The sequence below is a fragment of the Phocoena phocoena genome, chromosome 10, assembly GCF_963924675.1.
Source record: "Phocoena phocoena chromosome 10, mPhoPho1.1, whole genome shotgun sequence".
NCBI classification, from domain to species: Eukaryota; Metazoa; Chordata; class Mammalia; order Artiodactyla; family Phocoenidae; genus Phocoena; species Phocoena phocoena.
Window position 1 is genome coordinate 101,426,096 of NC_089228.1, and position 21,536 is coordinate 101,447,631.

Consider the following 21,536-nt stretch of genomic DNA (forward strand, 5'->3'; position numbering starts at 1 on the left):
AGAGTCTACTGAGAGCCACAATAAACCCATAGATCCAGGAAGCACAGTAAACTCCAATCAGGAAAACAGAAAGAAAACTACACCAAATCACATCAGAATCAAAATTCTGAAAAACTGTGAAAAAGAGACAGTTTTAAAGGCAGCCGAAGAAAAAAGACATATTTTATGGAGAGAGTAAGAAAGCTAAGAATTAAAACAGATGTTTTGTCAGAGACAGTGCAAATCAGAAGACAGGGGGATGGCATTTTTCAAGTTCTGAAAGAAAATCTGTCAAACTAGAATTCTATATCTCGTGAACATATTTTTCAAAAATAAAGAGTAAAGATTTTTCAGACAAACAAAAAAGTGAGAGACTGGCACCAGCAGACCTACGCTACAAGAAAAGTGCAAAGGAAGTTTCACTGTTTCATTACAAGAAAAGGAAGTCTTTCAGGGTGAAGAGAAATGATGCCAGATGAAAACTTGGATCCGCACAAAGGAAAAGAGAGCCCCCGAAATGGAAAATGTGGGGAAATATAAAAGACACTTTTTCTTGTTTTTAGGTTTCTTTAAACTCTCTCTGTTCCAATAAGTGGTGTGAATTCTGTCTCCTGGCTGAACTCTGGCTGGATCAGCCGCCTTATTTCTCTTCCCAAGTCTGTCCCATCACCAGAACTACACCATGACACTCCCCTCTCATGGCTTCCCATTGTTCTTAAAAAACTACAGCGACATCCCTGGCGGTCCAGCGGTTAAGACTCCACGTTTGCACTACAGGGGCCGTGGGTTCGATCCCTGGTCGGGGAACTAAGATCCAGCATGACTCATGGTGCGGCAAAAAAACCCTGCAAGGCAAAAGAAACTACCTTCTGTTGAATGCCTATCCTGACCCACACGCTGCTCTTCTCACAGCATTTTCCTTAAACTCGAATTTCCTTACTGTCTCTGATCCGACCCCTGCCAGGCTCTCTAGCATCAGCTCCCACCCCTGCCTACTCACCATCCTCTAAATCCCCACAGCCTTTTGGGTTCCGCAGAAACACCAAGTCCATTTCCACCTTTCATACTTGCTCGTCCCGCACTGCATGCTCTTCCCCCAGATATATGCATGGCTCTCTCCTTCTTATTAGCACTGTTTGAACACCACTGCTTCAGAGAGATTGTTCAACCTTCCCATCAAAGTCAGGAACCCCCGTATTCCTTTCCCATGACCATCAGCACAGGTCAGTTGCCATTCTGTCACCCTGTTCAGTTTCCTGGGAAGAGGTAACAGAGGTGGGAGCTGGTTGCAGCAACAGAGTCGTTTGTGTCTTTGTTTTTCAGAAGCCACAGGGCCATTTAGCAGAGCAATGGTGCCCGAGGATGGAGACCTCTGCTTGGGAGGCCAAGGAAGCCTCCACAGAGAGGAAGTAAGGCCGGCAATTCTCACAGGGTAACAGCAAGGGTGGAGATCATCGACACCTCTTCTCCGAGAAATTATTTTTTTATTGAAGTAGAGTTTATTTACAACGTTGTGCTAATTTCTGCTGTACAGCAAAGTGACTCCGTTATACATATATATATGTATATTCTTTTTTATATTCTTTTCCACTATGGTTCATCCCAGGACATTGAATATAGTTCCCTGTGCTGTACTGTAGGACCTTGTTGTTTATCCATCCTGTATATAACAGTTTGCGTCTACGAACCCCAAACTCGTCCTCCAGCCCTCCCCCACCTGCCTCTACCTTGGCAACCACGAGTCTGTTCTCTATATCTGTGAGTTGGTTTCTGAGAAATTATAACGAGGCTGAAACAGAAGGGGCCAGAGACTGTGAAAACATCCTGGGGTAGATGCTGCATGTGACAGTCCTACACACAACGCGATTTATTAAGTGGCCTTTATAAGAGTCCAGCATGGTGGTGAGAGCATTTAATTGTACTTAGGACTCGTCTGTCTTTTAACATGGAGACTTATGAGAGGGATTCACTTTTTTATAAAGAAGCGTGTTTTTTTTTTGTTTTTTTTTTTAAAAAGCAAAGGTAAATAAATACTATAGTAATTTCCTGGCTTTCTGAGTTTTTTAATTACTAAAAAAGCCTAACCCCAAACCACACTGAACACAGGTATCAGTTCATCACATGGCCATTGCTCTCTGTCCCCTAACCAGTGTGTGATCTAATTTCACAGAACCCACACACGCAGCAACACTCTAAACAGCTCGTTGGACTCAGAGTTTCTTTTATTTCTGAGGATCAGCTGGTTAATCAACACTCAGAGATGTTGTATCTTGAGGTTCTATTTCTGGAGTGTTGCCAGGTCGGTTTCTGGAGTGTTGCCATCATTAGGAATTGGTGAGTTTTGCAAGGGAGAATTTTATTATACTCGAACACCATTCTGTTCTAAAGCTGGTGGAATTTGAAAAAAAAAATTATGGTTGCTGGCTTCCTAAACTTAATATATTTAAGGCAAAGATGCAAATTGTTGCATGACACAAAACCAGTGAGCCCTCATCCTTAATCAGGTACCCATTACACTTAGTCTGGTGGATTCTCTATTCAACTTGGAGTCAAAGAATAATATTATTAAAAGCACGTGTACAAAGCAAGTGTGGTTGGAGAGTTTATAATTTATGATCTCTGAGAAAGAAGCATCGTTTATAAAGTGTAACATTGTTAGACTCTCAGAGAACAGCAGAAACATCACGTTACAGGCAAATACAAGGACCGCCAGCCAGACAAATTCTCCAGGAGCAGTTTATTCCACGCAGTGGCACAAACGTGAGCATCCCTGATCCTTTCCAAAGATGTAAAAAGTCACCGAGATGAATAATTATAATGTAGAGAGACTTCCAAGGATGGTCATCAAGGTGCCAACAACCAATGGACCTAGCTGGTTTCTTCCTTCTTTCCTTCCCTCCTTCTTTCCTCCCCTCCTTCTTTCCTTCCTTCCTTCCTTCCTTCCTTCCTTCCTTCCTCCCTCCCTCCCTCCCTCTCTTCCTCTCTCTCTCTCTCTCTCTCATTTTTTAAAATGTGAAACATTCCCCTCTTTAAAAGCACAAATATTATAGAGATGCCAGAAATAAACCCACGCATATATGGTCAATTAATTTACAACATAGGAGCCGAGAATACACAGTGAGGAAAGGAGAGTCTCTTCAATGAGTGGTGTTGGGAAAACTGGACAGCCACGTGCAAACGAATGAGACTGAACCACTATATTATACCATATACAAAAATTAACTCAAAGTGGTTAAAAGACTTGAATGTAAGACTTGAAACCATAAAATCATAGAAGAAAATAGAGGCAGTAAGAAGCTCGTTGATATCCATCTTGGCAACGACCTTCTGGATCTGGCAACAAAAGCAAAAATAAACATGTGGGACTACATCAAGTTAAAGCCTTCTGCACAGCAAAAAGAAACCATCAACAAAATAAAGAGGCAACCTACTTAATGGGAAAAGTATTTGCAAATCATGTAACGGATAAGAGGTTAATATCCAAAATATATAAAGAATTCATACAACTCAATAGCAAAAAAGCAAATAATCTAATGTTTTAAATGGACAGAGGATCTGAAAAGACATTTTTCCACCAGCAACATACAGGGGACCAACAGGTACATGAAAGATGCTGAATATCGCTAACTAGGAAACACAAATCGAAACCAAAATGAGATATCACCTCACCCCGGTTAGGATGGCTGTTATCAAAAAGACAAGAAATAAGTGTTGGTGAAGAGGTGGAGAAAAAGGAAACCTTGTACACTTTTGGTGGGAACATAAACCGGTGCAGCCACTATGGGAAACAATCTATGTCCATGCTTTTCTAAAAGCATGCTTTTCTTTTTTAACTATGTTTTTTTAATTTACAGAAACTTGAGAATCAGAGAGGTTAAGAGATGGCTCCAAGGCCACGGGTGTCAGTAAACAAGCTGGGATTGGGGGTCAGATAATCTGACCCGGGGGCAGTGGACAAGAGGATGGGCCGCCCAGATCTCCTTCAGGAACAATGTACTCCCCAGCTGCTGGAAGTGCTACCCCAAGAGAGCCCTCCAGTGTCAAAGGTCACACATCCTTTCTGGGTGGCTGTCACCTGGATGGAGGGTACAAAGGACTCCAGCCCTGTGGGCGCTATACCACCACTCGACTCCTTCCTCTGCCCGATTCTGCTTCTTTCCTCGCCCTTCCATGAGTGGGGGTCACCAGACCCCTCCTTCAAAAACATGCTGACAACAGTCTCCAGCTCAGAGCTGGCTTCCCAGAGAATCCAACCTGTGACGATTGGTATCAGGAGTGGGTCAAGAAAGCAGACATTAAGATGTGACGGTGGAGCTGGATCAGCCGCCACCAGACTGACAATAAAAACCCCGTTGCTGGTTGCAGGTAGAGTCCAGACACCCCAGCACAGATTGTTATAGCTTTCACCAGTGGTGAAACGGGATGGCCGGTCGGTGGCCGGGGGGGGATGCATTAGCTGGTGTGATGCATCAGACGTATGAGAAATACAAGGGCGCCATTGCTATAAGGACAGCAGACCTGGGGGGTTACCGCTGGAGTTAACTTCTGGAAGAAAATAACCAAAACCTGATAGTGGTTAATCATCAATTAAAAGCTAGGTTTGGGCTTCCCTGGTGGCGCAGTGGTTGAGAGTCCGCCTGCCGATGCAGGGGACACGGGTTCGCGCCCCGGTCCGGGAAGATCCCACATGCCGCGGAGCGACTGGGCCCGTGAGCCGTGGCCGCTGAGCCTGCGCGTCCGGAGCCTGTGCTCCGCAGCGGGAGAGGCCACAGCAGTGAGAGGCCCGCGTACCGCAAAATAAAAATAAATAAAATAAAAAGCTAGGTTTGAAAGCAGGAGGGAAGCATAGCCCTCATCTCCTGTAACAGGAGGGCAGGAAAGGCTGAAGGCAAGGACTCCATCTCCAGGGCAGCAGACTTTCAGGGAAAGTTACACTAGGAAACACGGCAGGCCCGCTGTGCTGGGAAAGCATGGGACCCTGGCACATGGGATGAGGGCATCTGTGTTGATGCTGCTGAGAATCGGGAAAGCCCAGATTCTGCTGTCCCCCCGCCCCCAAGCCTGCAGGAACAGCCTCTCCTCCCCACTGCTTGCTTGAAGATGGCGCAGAGACCTCGCCCCGTAAGACACGTGCTCCTTTCGGGACCCCATCCACAGCGCCTCTGGCCACAAGTACAACAAAGGTTAAGTCACAACGTAACCCAGCCAAGACAAGGAGGAAAAGGGCTATAGCCCAGGGCAGCTGCAGGGCCCGGCCAGCTGGAACAGCAGGACGGCCACGTGTGGGAGGGGTGGCCTTGGGGTGCTGGAAGCAAGGGTACGGAACGTGAGGCTTGATAAAGGAAGTGTTCTCGGTTTGGGAGCACTCTGCTGGGATTCAGGGTGGAACACCCAGGTGAGGCCCTAGGAGATGGTGTGGACATGCTACCAGGATGGCCTCTAGAGATGGAAAAGGTGACGGCTGCGCCAGGTGAGACAGAAACGCCGGCACATCAGCGGCAGGTGGTGAAGAGGGATGGGCCTGGTCAAGCGGATGTACTGTGTAAGGGCAGAGGGCACGCTCCACAGGGGACCCCGGGCTGCCCTGCCCCCTCCAAAAGGGCTCCAGCTGCACTCGGAGGTCTGGGTGCCTCTACAGAGACGCTGCTACACAGCCGGGCTCGCCGACAGGAAAGGGGACAAGAGGACACCAAAGCAGCAGAGGCCACCTGCAGAATCAGGTGGAGGCAGTTATCCCAGTGAGTGTCCGGGTCAGAGGGGCAGACAGAGGGCCTGACCCACAGGGAGTTAAGGAAATAGTAGACAGAGCCCTAGAGGCAAAATAGATGGGCGGCCAGTAAGGAGAGCGTTCCGTCTGTGCAAGCAAAGGAATCAGGGAGGGATGGGCTGGAGGCGGGGGGGTGAGGCCCCAGTTTTGCTCAGTTTCCAGACCGGATCCAGATTCGGGGTCCAGAGCCCAGGGACTGAAGGAGAGTCTGGGTCCCCAGGAGGAGGGAAGGAAGGAAGGAAGGAAGGAGGGAGGGAGGGAAGGAGGGAGGGAGGGGGGCCTGCAGCACATGGCAAGTATAAGGGTAATGATATCCCAAGTCTTCTCCCGAAAGACCCATGTGGTCATTTACGTGGATAACCGCACACTGAAGAAAGTCCAATACTCCAACATTTTGGGGACCGTTGGACATTGTACAGTCACAGAGCAATGTCATGTCTGTCTGCCTTAGTCAGGAACATAATACATGGCCCAGCTCACAGTGGGCCCCTGGGTCCACAGACAACCCCCTCCCCCCGCCTCCAGTGCCCATTCCCCTGGTACCTGAATGTCTAGCTGGGGTGGACATACTTGGAGGTTGTCACAGCGTCCACACTGGGTCCTTAGCCTGTGGGCTAAGAGCTATTGTAGTGGAAGAAGCCAAGCCGTGCCTCTGACATCACTGCCCCTCCCCCAGCCAAGCGTGTAGGGAGGCGGGGTGCCTTGCTAGAAAGGGCTTTGGGGCCAAGAATCCATTTCCTCAACTCCTCCAGCAACCGGTGCCCCCAAAAGGCTAATAGAGTTGTTTACGTTTTACACTGAAAAATGTAAACACCATTCTCAGCTCGCAGGCTGTACAAAACCAGACAGCAGGCAGGAGACGCCGTGGTTGGTCTCTGTCAAGTTCACGGTTTTCAGGGCGGGCTGAACGGACTGTGAGATCTCCCGGGAGACACAGTGAAGTGCCATTTTTCCTTTGGGTCAGATAGTCCCTAGGACACTGGACTGTTGAATCTTGGACACATCCGAAGTGTATTTACTTGTTTTCAAAACTCAGAAATTAGTCCTAAGCAGAACAAACTTAGATCAAAAGTATGTAACCTGGGAATCTAGTTCCTCCATTAAATTACATGCAAAGTTCTGTGTGCGTGTGTTTTTCTGTGAGGAGGTCCGTGCATAGCTTTCTTCACATGTTCAAAGGCTCTGTAAGCCAGGTGGTGCCATGTGTGCCTCAGGCTGGGCCCCTGCCCCGGGGGTCAGAGGGTGGATGCCGCCTGGCTTCCCCGGTGAGGACCCACCGTCCACAAAAGGCTTCTGGGCTGCCACCAGCTCCAGAGGGCTTCGGGCATCCGAGGGATGCAGGGGAAAGCTGCCCCAATCGATAGAGTGAACGGTTCAATAACTCATTTTGCTGCCGAGGCAGTAAAATAAATAAATAAGAACCTGGCTGGAAGTTGAAACCGTCCGTGTTCAGAGCTTCTCAGAGGCCGAGTTGATGGGCTTTAATAGCCTTGGTCGGCACAGGACACAGGCAGACTGTCCCAGCAGTGTGCCCTCTGTTTCCTCGGTAACCGGACTTGAAATAAGATGATGGCTGGAATTGGGTACCAAATCAATTTGCTCGAGGTAGAACTGTGGGGAAGACAAGCTTCCCATAAAACCACAGACTGCACTGTCCAGTTTACTATCGTTTTAGCTTGTGTGTATCTTCCTCTCATTTACCTCCCTTCCGGCTTACCCAGCCCCTTCCTCACAACTCCAGACCCAGCCCACAGCCCCGCAAAAAAAAGAAAACCCAAGTTCCAGTCACGCTATCATCAGTAGGACGCTTCTTTCCGGGCTGTTCAGGGGAGGATCAGGTGAAAAGAGCTAAAAGCAGATGCACTTGGGCGCAGCTCTTTTGTGCTCTGAGCCTCGGCAGTGGTGCCCTGCCCGAAGCAATGATGTAGGAATTGCTCCCTCGTGAGGCCGGGCGTGAAGACGTTGTTCCAGGCCTTACCTCAGAGGGAAGAAAATTCCCACGTATTCCAGCAGGTGAGTCAGCAATTCTTAGACTTTGCCTGGCTTCAGTCTCAGGGAATTATACCACTTACCACTTTGGCTAGATCAAGAGTGGGGTAAACATCAGGAAGACCCTTCCCAGCATACTGTACAGCTCTTCTGCTAACGCTTATCACACGACAGAGTAATTGCCTAATGATTTCTATGGGCCTTCTCTCCAGCCGTGGACTTAGTAAATGACAGCAGCTTACGACATGTATGATAAATGAATGGATTTTAATGGAGATTGTGGTGAGCAATCCCTCAGCCCGTGCAGAGTCCTTGGGCTTTCTATTCTCTTGTCATAGCCTCCTTCCCACTTTGAGCCCTTACTTCCCAGACTTACAAAGGAGGGGAGCCCCCCTCCTGAGCCCAGAGGGCCCCAAGGAGAAAGCGTTCTCCCCAAGTCTGACACATAATGGCATTCGATAACTGCTTGCCAATTAAAGCTGCACTGATCGTCGTGCAAGATAATCTGATGCTATTTTACAACCGGTTTTGAGCTTCCATCTTTTATATGGTCAAGTTCATAATTCAAGAAGCTTTCATTGAGTGTATCAGTCAGGATCGGCAGGCATCAGCGAACTTTCTCTCTAAAGGGCCAAATAGTGAATATTTTCTGCTTTCCAGGCCATGCAGCCCCTGTCAGAACTATTCCCCACTGTCATGGCAGCGTGAAAGCAACTTTATGTATATATAATGGGTGTATATGAATGGGCGAAGCCTGTGTTCCAATAAAACTTTATTTACAAACACAGGTGGAGGGCCAGATTCAGCCCATGGGCAGTAGTTTGCCAACCCATGAGCTAGGCTGGGTTCTAATAACAAACACACCAAAATCTCAGAGGCCAAGCACACTGAAAGGTTATTTCTTCTCATGCTACATGTCCAGTATGGGCTGGTGGGAGAGGGGGGGCTTTGCTCCAAGGTCACTTTACCCCATCTCACAACACCGCCATCTCCATGGGGGGCTTCAGTGTCCCCCACAGCAGGAGAGGGAGGGCCTTTGTTCAGGAGGGATACACATCACCTTTAGTCTCACGTCCTGGTCTGAAACTCATCACCCGGCCACGACTGAATTCAAGGGTGTGGAAGATTGTAATCCGAAAATAGAAGAGAACTGAATATTGGTGAATCAGAGTACTATCCATCATATACAGCATTAGCGATGTGCAAAGTCCTATTCGGGAGAAGACAGCGGCTAAAAGGAGGCCTCTGCCTGACAGTGGGTGGCACAGATATGGCTGTGCAAATAGCAGTAAGGCAGCGGTGAGAGGGGAGAGGAGTCTGCTGTCTCTTTAGCCGAAAACACTATAGTCAGATCTGAGATGAAAACACAACATGTGGCCAGGCTTTCGGGACGAGTGTTCTAACTACTGACACATTCAGTGGGCAATGCAAATTCAGACAACATCCCTGCCCCATCAGTGCCTTCAGCCTGTGTCTGGATTGAGGAACGTGGGCCTGCAGGGGAAGCGGGGAGAAGGACGGAAGGGAAGAAAGCAAACACAGCCTTCCAGGAAAACGTTATGATGCAAAATTTAAAAATAATAAAATGGGAGCTTCCCTGGTGGCGCAGTGGTTGAGAGTCCGCCTGCCGATGCAGGGGACGCGGGTTCGTGCCCCGGTCCGGGAAGATCCCACATGCCGCGGAGCGGCTGGGCCCGTGAGCCATGGCCGCTGAGCCTGCGCGTCCAGAGCCTGTGCTCCACACCGGGAGGGCTGAGGCCCGCGTAACGCAAAAAATAAATAAATAAAATAAAATAAAATAAAATGATTACCTGGGAAACTGTAGAAAAACTTCTACAAAACAAAGGACAGACATTTACACTATGTCAGCCACAGACACCAGTGGACTCGCGTTTTGATCCTCACGTGTAACTTTTGGGAGAAATCATAGTCAAATTCATTTCCTAGGTAGGGGAAAAGCTGGAATTGGAAAAGCCTGGAGTGAGGCTACCAGTGAAAGGGAAAGAAAAGAGACAAACGCACACACGGCATGGCCCTCATCCATCCCTGCCTCCAAGCCTGGGGGCACGAGGGCCCCCCAGCCTGGGGCAGAGAACTCCTGAGACAGGAGCGGCTCCAGACTCAAGGCGAACAGCTTACCTGCCTAATGAAACAATCCATTTTGTCAGTTCCCAAGAATACTTACCTTCTCCCCGGCGACTTCCAAGAATTAATTAATACTAAATGCTTGTCGGGCCCTTTGCCAGTGTTAGGGATTTGTTTCACGTTAAAGGCCAGAGTAGGCACAAATAGAAGAGTTTGGCTTTATTTTGTAAATACTCCATCTGAAGATGAGCAAAAATGACCTTGCCACCTGGAAAGCGCAAGAGAGAGAGGCTCTCCCATAAAGAAGGGTCATCTCCACACCACACAGAAGGCAGGTTATACACCTGCCTGCACGTAGCCAGATAACAAGTACTCGATTTTTATTATGATCTTGTATGAACCGGTAGGTACAGCTAAACATAAGAACCTTATTATATCCTCCAAGAAACCTCTTTGGTATCTACAATAAGCTACAAGAGCGTGTGACTGTTTCTTGGGATGACAGTGGAACATCTGAAGTACAAGGCAGTGGAAGGTTGTCTGTCGTCTAGAGCAGATACAGAGGCAGAGGGGGCCTTACCTGGAGCCAGTGAAGCTGCAAGTCCGAGGGAACCGTCTCCGAGGCTGCCCTGGCTTCTGACCCACCTGCAAGTTCAGGCGCTTTCCAAAACGACCCTCACTTCCCATAGTTTACCGGAAGGACTCACAGAACTCACTGAAAACTGTTACACTCACAACTACAGTTTGTTCCAGGGAAAGGGTTAGAACCAGATGACTGAGACACACAGAGGGCAGAGTTAGGGTCCCAGACACGAGGCCTCCACCCTGCCCAGGAGCCCGCCCTCCCAGCATCAGCGTGTGACCGTCTGTGTCGGGTAATCCCCACCAGCGAAGCTCACCTGTTACGGACGCACGACTGATGGCCTGATGGCCCACGCAGCTGAACCCACTTCCAGCTCCCTTCTCTGCAGTTTGGGCCGACGTCAAACTGAGGGTTGTGAATCCCCCCGTTAGCATAAACAATCACGTGGGGTCCAAGGGGCTCCCCGTGAATCACAAAGACGCTCCTATCAGGCAGGGAGGTCGCCTCCCAGGAGCCAGAGACAAGGGTCAGCTCTCCTTGCGGGAGGACAAATTCTTTACCACCCAGCTCCCCAGGAGAATGAGGAGATAACCCCGGTAGCTTTGCCTGGGAAGCCTGCTGGGGGCAGGGGGGTCTGAGCATGTCCAAAATTTCAAGGGGAAAATGATTATGTCCCCAAGGGGCAAGTCAGGGGATTGTCTATTTATGCCCTTTAGTCTAAGTCCGTCCTGGACGGCACAGTTTCCCGGAACAAGATTCCAGGCCCGCAATCTCTTCTTTCCTCTTCTGTTCACTCACGGGCCTCACTTATCCACGGCTCAAGGTATTCTCCAACCTCACGTTCTTTGTGAAGTGTGACCGTTTTAAAAAATGGCTTCCACACATGTGGAACTTCCTGGTATTTCTCACAGTTGACGTGGGTGTGGGAAAATGGGATATAGCTGCTGACGTGAGAGGCCCTTGAGGCAAGCGTCTTGGAAGTTAAATTGGCACTGTGTATCGAAAGCCCTAAAAATGTATCCCTGATTCTGAGAATTTGTTCTAAAGAAGTAAGTGGTGTATGAACAGCATGGTTTATTTCTATGGATGGGGGATCATCGCAGCGTCATCCATAACAGTAAAGAAAAATTAGATACAGCCAGGAGTCCAGCAATAGAGGCTGTCAGACATCCCATGACCCATCCAGAGGCAGCGTGCTATTCCTTCATTCAACAAATGCTCATCGAGTACCTACTCTGGGCCAGGCACTGCCCGGAGGTGAGAGAAACACAGAAAACCTGGCTCGTGGAGCCCACATGTCTATATGGGGGACAAGGGAAGGCAACAAACACAATACACTTTTCATAAAAGTACAGTATGTGGCATGTTGGGGGGTGATATTGGGCTGTGGGGAAAATGGAGCAGGGCAGGCAGTTGGAGAATATGGTGGCGAGGGGCTTGGGGAGGAGCTAGAAAACATAGTAAAGAGGGGAGTCGGGAAAGGTCTCGTTGAGAAGAGGCCGTTCGATGGGGGCTGGGGGAGAGAATGTTCTAGAATGTTCTAGAAAGAAGCAAGTGCAAATCAAGGGCCCTAAGGCTGGAGCACGTCCAAGGAATAGCAAGGAAGCCACTGCACTGAAGTAGAGTGAGCAAGAGGGAAAGGGTGGGGCGGGGCGAAACAGTGAGTCTGACCACAGTGAGACCCTCGCTGTTTCCTCTGTGGAGGGGGCGCTGTGGAGCGCTTGGGACAGACGAACAACGTGAACCCCGGTTCTCAAACAACCATTCTGTGCTGAGTGTTGGGGACAGACCTAAGAAACAAGTTCAGAAAGTGGCGGTCTGTGAGGAAGCTACGGCAATATTCCACACGTGAGGTGGGAGTGCCTCGGACCCGGGTTGAAGCAGCGGCAGAACTCTGGGTCAGCTGCGGAGGTGGAGCCAACAGGATTTGCCACCATATTGGGTCCAGGGTTTAAAAGGACAGACGGCAAGAAGAGTCAATCTTTCCAAACCACGTACGGGAGAAAACGCAATGACGTGAGAAAACATTCAGAATACGTTTCTCAGTGAGAAGGCGTGCTGTAAGTCAATGGGTTCGAAATGATTCCATTCTTGGAAAGGAAAAGACATACGTGTGCACACAGATGTGAGAAGGCTTGAAGGATGTCAGCCGAACTGTGAGCCCTAGTTACCTCTCGAGAGGGTTTAGCAATTGTTTTTACTTTTCCTTTTGCCGATTTTTAATTTCTACTTTCCCCAATATGAATATGCATAGCTTTTTAACTAGGAAACACAAAGCAAGGCATTTAAATGTGATGCCCTTTCCCATCCTCAGTACAGAAACCTCGGCCAGGTCACTTCGTGGCTTTCTCTGTTTTCCTGATGGTAATTAGCGCTACTAAAGACGTTATAGCTCCAAAGAGAGAAGACAGTAACGATGTAGAAGTCTTTGCTGTATTTCCCAGAAGCCATCTCAGGCAGAAGGGGGTCTGTGCGTCATGAACTCAGAGGAAACAGATGCTTGGGAAAGCTTTAGTGGCAAAATATAGTATAGTAACATCTCAGCTTTCAATTCATGACAAATTGTTTAACACAGATGAAGTGCCCAGGATGGTATCAAGAATGACTGGGTACATCTGTTGGCTCTACCTTGCTGTTGAGGGTCTGTCTCTTGTACTGCCAGAAGAAGCAACACAGGGACGTGGGGAGAATGAGGAACTAACATTGTGTAGCTCAGACTTCAGGCGTTACAGGTGAGTGGAGAAAGAAGGAAGGATTTGCTGGGATATTCAGGGGCTGCTGCCTGGAGGTTGCAGAAGCTGACATCGATCCTAAAGAAAGAGAAGGGAAGGATGAAGGCTGGCACAGAGGAGAGGAGAAAGTTCCAGATTAAATAAAGGGTTCGTTCTCTTTACAGCTCTCCAGTAAATGAGGACAGCTTCTCTGGAGAAATTCCCTTAGGAACATTCAGGTCCCCTCCTCATATGAAGCCCTATTACTTCCGCTGCATGGGGGCTGCTCACCCAGGGTCTCCTTGTCTATGGAAATGGTCCTGTCTCCCTAAACCCAAACCTTAACAGAGTCAGGATTATTTAACTAATCCTTTCCTTCTTTTCAATGGACAGTGAAAATGGAAACCTTTAAATGATGTGCTCGAGGATATTTATGTGTTTAAGAAATGAGTTTCTTCGGCATAATTTTAACCAGCCTCTCACAGTTAATGACTAAGTAAATGGCTCCCACTTTTGGTTTTGGTAAATATTTCTCTCTCCATCATCACTTATTCTCTTATGGGAGCCATAGACTGCTCCATAAACTCAGCACAGAGAATTGGTTTAAGTTTCTTTGATGCCATGTTTAGTAGAAACTTCCGATCACATCCATTAGGGGAGAGAATGGATTTCTTTCCTTTTCTAGAAAACCTTCTATGAGTCACTAAATGAGCGTTTTCTCCTCTCTGGACCTGGGCCTGCCCCAGTTCTCAAACTGTGCAGATTTAGAAATCGGCACGAGGATAATTCTCTCCCATCCTGTAAATGTCCGACCTCTGTCACCGCCGTCACTGGAAGAGATCTGCAGGTCCAGGACGCGAGAACCTGGCCCCTTCCCCGAGCCTGCGCGGGCGCAGCCGGCTGTAAACTGAGTGACCCGGCCAGCGTGACGCGAGCTCGCAGGGCGTCGAGCTCAGATGCTGCTTCTCCCTCCGTAGCAACGCATCATCCGCCACCACGGCAGACGTGACCCTCGGAGGACCACGCTGTGCCCACGTGTCCTGGAGGATGTGCTCCTGGAGGGCAGGTGCCGTGACTCGTCACCAAGGTCAAGATTCTGTGGTGGCAAGGTGGCGACATCCCCCCCTCCCACCCCCACGCATTTCTCTAGTCCCCTTCCCTCCTCTGGACTTTTTCCAAAGCACCTGTCACCATCTAACCTACCAAACGTGTGTCACTGTGTCATGCTCAATGACTGTCTCCCCCCTGCAGTGAGAGCTCTGGGGCAGGGGCTTTGCGCTGTTTTATACTACTTCAGTGAGTGGCCCTCAGTAAATACGTAGTGAAGAATAATTAACGCGTCCCCCGGCGTCGAGGAGAGCACCTGGAACACAACAGGTACTCGAGAAATCATTTCTGAATGCACGAGGGGTCTGTGGGTTTACACATGTCATGTCATTTAATCCTACACGACAGGCATTATTATTCCCATTTGACAGACAGGGAAACTGAGATGCGATAGGTTTAGCAGCTTTCCTCGGGCTCCTGTGAGCGGTGAACGGTGGAGAGAGGCTGCGAACTCGGCTCCATCTGGAGCCAAACCTCTTGTAATTCTGCTGAACTGAACAGGAGAGGCTGCGAACTCGGCTCCATCTGGAGCCAAACCTCTTGTAATTCTGCTGAACTGAACAGGATTGTTTACTGTGGAAACAGACCATTGAGAATGCATAGATTTATTGATATAAACATGCACATTTTAATTACAGCTTGTAAACACGAGAAGCTTGGAGACAAAAATCTAATATCTGGCCCAAGTTCTCTTTTGCAGTTACCTGTTTATCCGTGGATTGCTTCTCTGATTGCGTCTGCATCATCAAAATCTATTTTAAAATATTTATCGTGCATCTATTTTGTGTCAGGCACTGTTCTATGTGTAGGACACATCAGTGAACAAAAAAAAAATCCTGTCCTCATGAAGTTTATTGCCTTGCAGGGGAGAGACATAATAAGTTATGAATATGAGAAAAAAAGGACTATATTCTACAGCATGTTAGAAAGCAGTAACTATGGAGAGGAAAAGAAAGCTGAGCAGGGTGAGGGGGCAGGAGTGCCAGGAAGAGTGTACGGAGAAGTGTGGGGACCACGCCTAGATGCGCATGAGTGAGCCAGGCAGGGGGAAGGGCCAGGACAAAGGCCTGAAGGGTGCCTGCACATCCAAGGAGGGAGGAGGTCAGTGTGGCAGCACCGGGGTGGTCCAGGGGACAGCAATGAGAGATGGGACTGGAGGGAACAGGGCTGGATGTTGCAGGGAAGGACTCTGCTTTTATCCGGGGACAGGTGGGAAGCCACCGGAGGGTTTTAGAAGAGCTGTGACACCATAAACTTTTGCCTCAAAAGGATCCTCTGTGGCTGTGTTGAAAGTAGACTCCAGGGGACAGAGGTTGGAACAAGAAGGTCAGGTCGGAGGCTATGCATTAACTCAGACAAGAGCTGATGGTGGCTCGAAATAGACCAGGAGCAATTGAAGTGGGATAAGACATCCAAACTCTATTTTCCAACATACCAATTATTTCTACCTTCAATCGTGCAGCCTCTGCGGCTGCTTCTCTGTCTCTCTCTTTGTTTAACTTTTATTGAGGAGTGCATAAATTCTCAGGGTACAGCTTGATAAATATTCACAAAGCGAACACACCACCCAAATGAGAACCTCGGAACCTCACCTGTGTCTTCTCCTAATCACCACCCCCTTTGCCTCCAGAGGTAACTAGCCTGGAACACCATAGATTAGGGTTGGTTTGTTTTTTTTAGTTTATATGACTATAGAGGAATTATACGACTCTTTTGGTGTCCGGCTTTTCTTTTTTCAGTGACGTTTTAGTGTATAGCAATAGCTGGTTCATTTCATCAGATTTCCAGCCATTTTGTCCACACTTTAGTTCCTCTATGATTTATCACAGTTATTTAGAATCCGGATCTGATACACTCACGTATCTGTTAGCAGCAGGTCTTTTTCTATTGCCTATGTTTGCTCTTTGGGTCAGATGCCAGTCTTGTGCGTGAAACATTGTAACGGTTCTGAATGATGTCTCTTTTTCCTGAAAGGATTTATTTGTGCTTCTCACAAATAGAACGGGAGCAGAGCACCTTAATCTCATCTGTGGTTGAGCAGATCAGGAACACAGTTTCAGCCTCAGAGGCCGGTCCACTTCTCACTCGCCCTTACCACTGGGGTTCCACCTGCCAGCCTGGGGGTACTTCAAGGATCCCTTCTCATTGGCAGACCCTGAACCCAAAGTCCTGTCTTCCCAGTATTGTGAGACTGTTGAAATCTCGTTTTGGCTTCTCAGCCACAGACCTGCCACTTTCTGCTGGTCTTCCGGGCTTTTCTGCTGCGAATAAATTGGCAAATACCTCAAGAGAAAAGCAGCAGAGAACACCAGGCTCATCTCTCTGTGGTTCTGAGGGACTGAGGATCCACCCTGTGGTCCTTTCCTCTGTCCTGCGATGTACAATTACAATGTATAGACTTCGGGGCTGGCAGAAACCCAACCAAGAAGACAGGAAGGAACAAGTGGAAACTCCAGAAAGTGCCCCCACCCCCCGCCAGATAAGAGAGCAAATCCAGACGGAACGGCTGAGAATGGTGCTATTCTCAGGAATCTGACGAGCACGGGGTTGGAGGTCACCATCCTACCCCCATTCAATGCATCTGTTACGGTTTCTGCAAAAATCAGGTGGATTTTCATGAATGATGGTAGATTAGCGAAAACTTATCCAAGTAGTAGTCCCAACCGTAGCTGCTGAATGAGATGTGGTATCTTAACCGGAACAGCCCGACACAGACTTTGGTACTCGGGTTGTGGCTATCCACCTGGAAAATGCGTTCTTTTCAAACCTTCTCAGGAGAGATAACCCAAAGTGGTTCTGTGCTATGTCAAAAGGATAGAAGTGCGTGTTCAGTGCCTTAGCCCAGGGGTGTGCTTTTTCTCCTGCTCTCTGTCATCTCGACAATCCCCGGAATGTCATGATGCTCTACTATATCACTGGCATTCTGCTAACCAGAATGGCAAATAGGAAGTGGCAAGGGCTTTGGATGCTAGAGCAAAACATATGTGTGTCAGAGGGCAGAACATGACGGCCCTTTAGGCTTTCAAAGTCCCGACATATTGGTGAAGGCTCTAAGAGGTCGGTGGTCCGGGGCATGCCCTCTAAGTTAAATGATTACCACCTTATAAAATGGTATATGGCTTGAGGACACTTTGGATTTGGTGGGGCGGGGGCAGCCTGTATTGCACTTGATATTACTTCTCTGACCTATTTCTCGAGTGCCAGTCGTGAATGAGGCCCAAAGTACAAGAAGGCTCTACAGAAATTCTAGGTTTCAGTGCAACCCACCCTGCTCTTGAGGCCATATAATTTATCAAATCCACCAGTGCTAGGGACATCCAGAGTAGAGAAAATGCTGTGAGGGAGCGTTGACAAGCTCTGGTAGGAGATCTGCCGTGCAGAATGCCTAGGTTACTAGAGTAAGGTCATGGCCACTCCATTTCAGGGACTGTTTATTGTGAAAAGACTCACCATTTCAAAACCAGCTCTTGAAGTGATAATAGATAATAGAGATCAAGTTGAAAAGGGAACATCAGGTGATTATATGACCGGAACTGCTCATCATGAGTAGGACGTCGTCAGATCCACCAAGTCGGTCAGGCATCTGATGGCGATGGTATGTTTAGGGTCATGGCTGAGCAAGTGCAGAGGGCACAAGGTGTCCCAGGTCTCCATGTCACCTCCCTCCGTCGTCCTGACACCTCTCAAAGCTTTACATCTATAACTATGGGGGCAGGGGTGGGACTGCTATGATCTATTGGCAAAGGAAGGAAAGCAGCTTGTTCCTGGCTCGTGGAAGGGTTGGTTGCAGTCGTCAGTGCTGGCTGACAGTGGGCTGCTGTCAACACCATGGCTCTATGAGGGGTGACCCTAAAGGACAGTGGTGAGGGGAGACCTTCCCGGCAGGCAGAGCTGTGAGCAAGGTGCTGCTTTTGTCCACTCTGTATGGCCCGAGAACTGTCCTAAGATGAGGATGTACACAGACTACTGGGTTAGTGAATAGCTTGGCTGGTTGGTCAGGGGGATAGAAGGGACAGGTTTTTAAGATCAGAGACAAAGACGTCTGGGAACAAGCACGTAGATGGATCTTGGGAAGTGGCCACAAAATGTGCGGAGCTTTATGTCACTAGAAAAGATTCAGCACAGAGCGGTCAGTCACTGGCCAGTTCGACAGGAGGGACAGCCATCCTCTGTCCTCAGCCACCCCAGCACTTGTACAACAGACCCCTGAATGGCAAGAGAAAAAGAGATGGGGGAATATTAATCATGGCCTCAGAACCAGATGCACAAGTTGGAACTTTAGCTTGGGACGTACACTTTTGAGAGAGCATAGCCTGCCATCACCTTGAAGATTCAGTAACAGAGTGGACTTGACGTAGGGATGAGGGGATCCAGCTGTGCAAAGGGCGGGCTGCAGAAGACGCCCGTGATTCCCCTGCATCTCCTCCCTTTACCCACCTCTGATCTCAGCCACAACTGCAGGGGGTAGTTCCACGCAGACTCACACTCAAGCTGATTCTGCTTTCTGCACCAGGGCTTTCTCAGAAAAGCTTTGAGCCTTTCAGTCCACGCACAACACAGCCCAGCAGTGCAGGGTGTTACCACACCAGGGGCAGTCCTCACCAGCAGGGAGCGGAGAAATACTTCCACCTCTCATCCCTCAGATGGGCAACACCGAGAAGCATCCTCTAGACGTCTCAGAGGTCCCAGCAGAATCAATCCCCACTGCTTACGGCAGCGATCTCAATGATACACATGGTTCTTCCTGTCTCACCCTCCCTGCCCTCACGCCCACCTCCTGCTTCACCTCTCATTTAAAGAAACTGCTCCCAAGCCCTGTCTCAGGCTTTGCTTTCAGGGATTCCCAAACTAAAGCGATAGATGCACCTGCCAAAAAGAAACTATGTATTAATATCTGACAGGAGCCAGAAAAGCAAGATTCCATCCAAAATCAGAGGAGAATAATTCAGAAGAGTAATTTGGGTGTGGGTATGTGAAAGGGGGTGTGGGGAGCTATTTTATAACTTCAGACTTAGCAGGTCCAGTTCATTCCATAAGCCAGTATTAAATATAGGTTTTTAGAGCTGACAATGTAAGCATAGAATATCAAAATTTAGAAAGGCATAGGAGACGTTTATCTTTCTCCTGTGCTTTGAGAACACATACACACACACACACACACACAGACAGACACACACACACACACAGAAAGATATAGGAGACGTTTATCTTTCTCCTGTGCTTTGAGAACACACACACACACACACACACAGACAGACACACACACACACACACACACACACACAGAAAGATATAGGAGACGTTTATCTTTCTCCTGTGCTTTGAGAACACACACACACACACATACACACACACACACACTGGACTATAAGAAAAAAATCACTAGAGCCACACAGGGGAACCTGGCTCTTTGGACCACACGAGTATTATCAAAGCATCACCAGCGGGAGAGAGCCCAGTTACGAGCCAAAGACTAGAGAGGAAAAAGCCTTTGCTGTGAATAAATAGCCTGATGAACCCAAACATACTCAGTGGCTGGAGAATCACAGGACAGAGTAAGTCCTTTTTCATCTACAGAGCGTAGGGGTTTGCGTGTATGAACCACGTCTGCTGCTGGCCACACTTTCAAGAACCACACGTGTGCCTTCTGTGACTTCAAGGTTTCGTGAAACACAGTTTGAAAACCTGGGCCAACCCACCCCTTCTTCTAGAAATGTCTCCACTCCATCCATCTCTGGAAGGGAAGAACCCTCCAACTTTGCTAAAACATCCCAGAGAAGGGGACTGGTGCAGATTCCCAGTGTGGAGACGCTGGACCGTTTTGACCCAAATGGATCTTCCTTTAATGCTTTCTCACTGCAGCCAAATGCTCATCCTTCAGGTCCTGATCTCAGTGGAAACAGTAAGACATTGCCGTCATTTTACAATCTCCTTTCACAGCCCTCAAGGTAGGTAATAGTTTTTATACTGGATTGGGCTGTGATTAATGGGAATTAAAGGAAGCTGAGACTACAAGTATCAAGCAATTCTTATCTGTAGTAAGTTGTTCACGAAATTTCCGTTTGCCTCCCTGAGAAGATACCTAGAACTGAGCAACAATAAGTTTTTCTTATTATTAAGGGTTAAAGTGTGTCCCCCTCCAAAAAACACACACTGGAGTCTGAACCCCTAGTACCTCAGAGTGTGACTTTATGTGGACACAGGGCTGTAGGTAGTCAGGGAAGATGAGGTTATATACTGGAGTAGACTACGTCCGACTCCACGATTACGGGTGTCTTCATGTCCCACGTGAAGCCAGAGACACACACAGGGAGAAGCCATGTAATGATGGGGGCAGAGATGGAAGTTATACAGCTGCAAGCCCAGGAGCACCCGAGAGCGCTGACGGCCACCGGAAGCTGGAGGAAGCAAGGAAAGGTCCCCTCCAGCTTTCAGAAGGAGCACAGCCTGCTGGCACCTTGATTTTGGACTTCTGGCCTCCAGAAGTGTGAGCCAATAAGTTTCTGTCTTTTTTTTTTTTTTTTTCTTTGCAGTACGCGGGCCTCTCACTGCCGTGACCTCTCCTTCTGCGGAGCACAGGCTCCGGACGCGCAGGCTCAGCGGCCATGGCTCACGGGCCCAGCCGCTCCGCGGCATGTGGGATCTTCCCGGACCGGGGCACGAACCTGTGTCCCCTGCATCGGCAGGCGGACTCCCAACCACTGCGCCACCAGGGAGGCGCAAGTTTCTGTCTTTTAAGCCAGCTGGCGTGTGGTACTTTGTTATGGCGGCCCTAGGAAACGAATGCACTTATATTAATGATTTCTCTCTGATCAAGTCTCTAACATGTATCGATCAGGATAAAAGTGCGTCTCCACAATTCACCCCTTTCTTCTCTTCTCGAGAGACTTTGGAAGCTTATGAATTAAGAGGCTATTTTCAGAAATAGTGATGCAAGTTTCAATTTTGGATGTATTTAATTATAATCTATAAATCAGTAGCACTTCTCCCAAAAAGATGTATCCAAAGTCCATCTGGGATTCAGAGAGGTACTGAACTCAAACAGCTCACTACTCCGACAGTCCGTAATAGATACACAATTCTCTCTAAGCATAGCAAGGCATCATTCTAGAATGAAAATCCTCACTAAAGCTGGGTGACAGAATGCCTTTATGCGGGCCTCTACAGGCCCGGCTATGCCAGATTTAATTAAGGAGTTGTATTTGCATCGATAAATTCTTATCCAAGGTAAAATAAAAGTGATTCGATTTGTTCACACTCAATTTCGTTTAGGTGTACAACTAGTGGTTTACGTCTATTGCAAAATAATTCAACC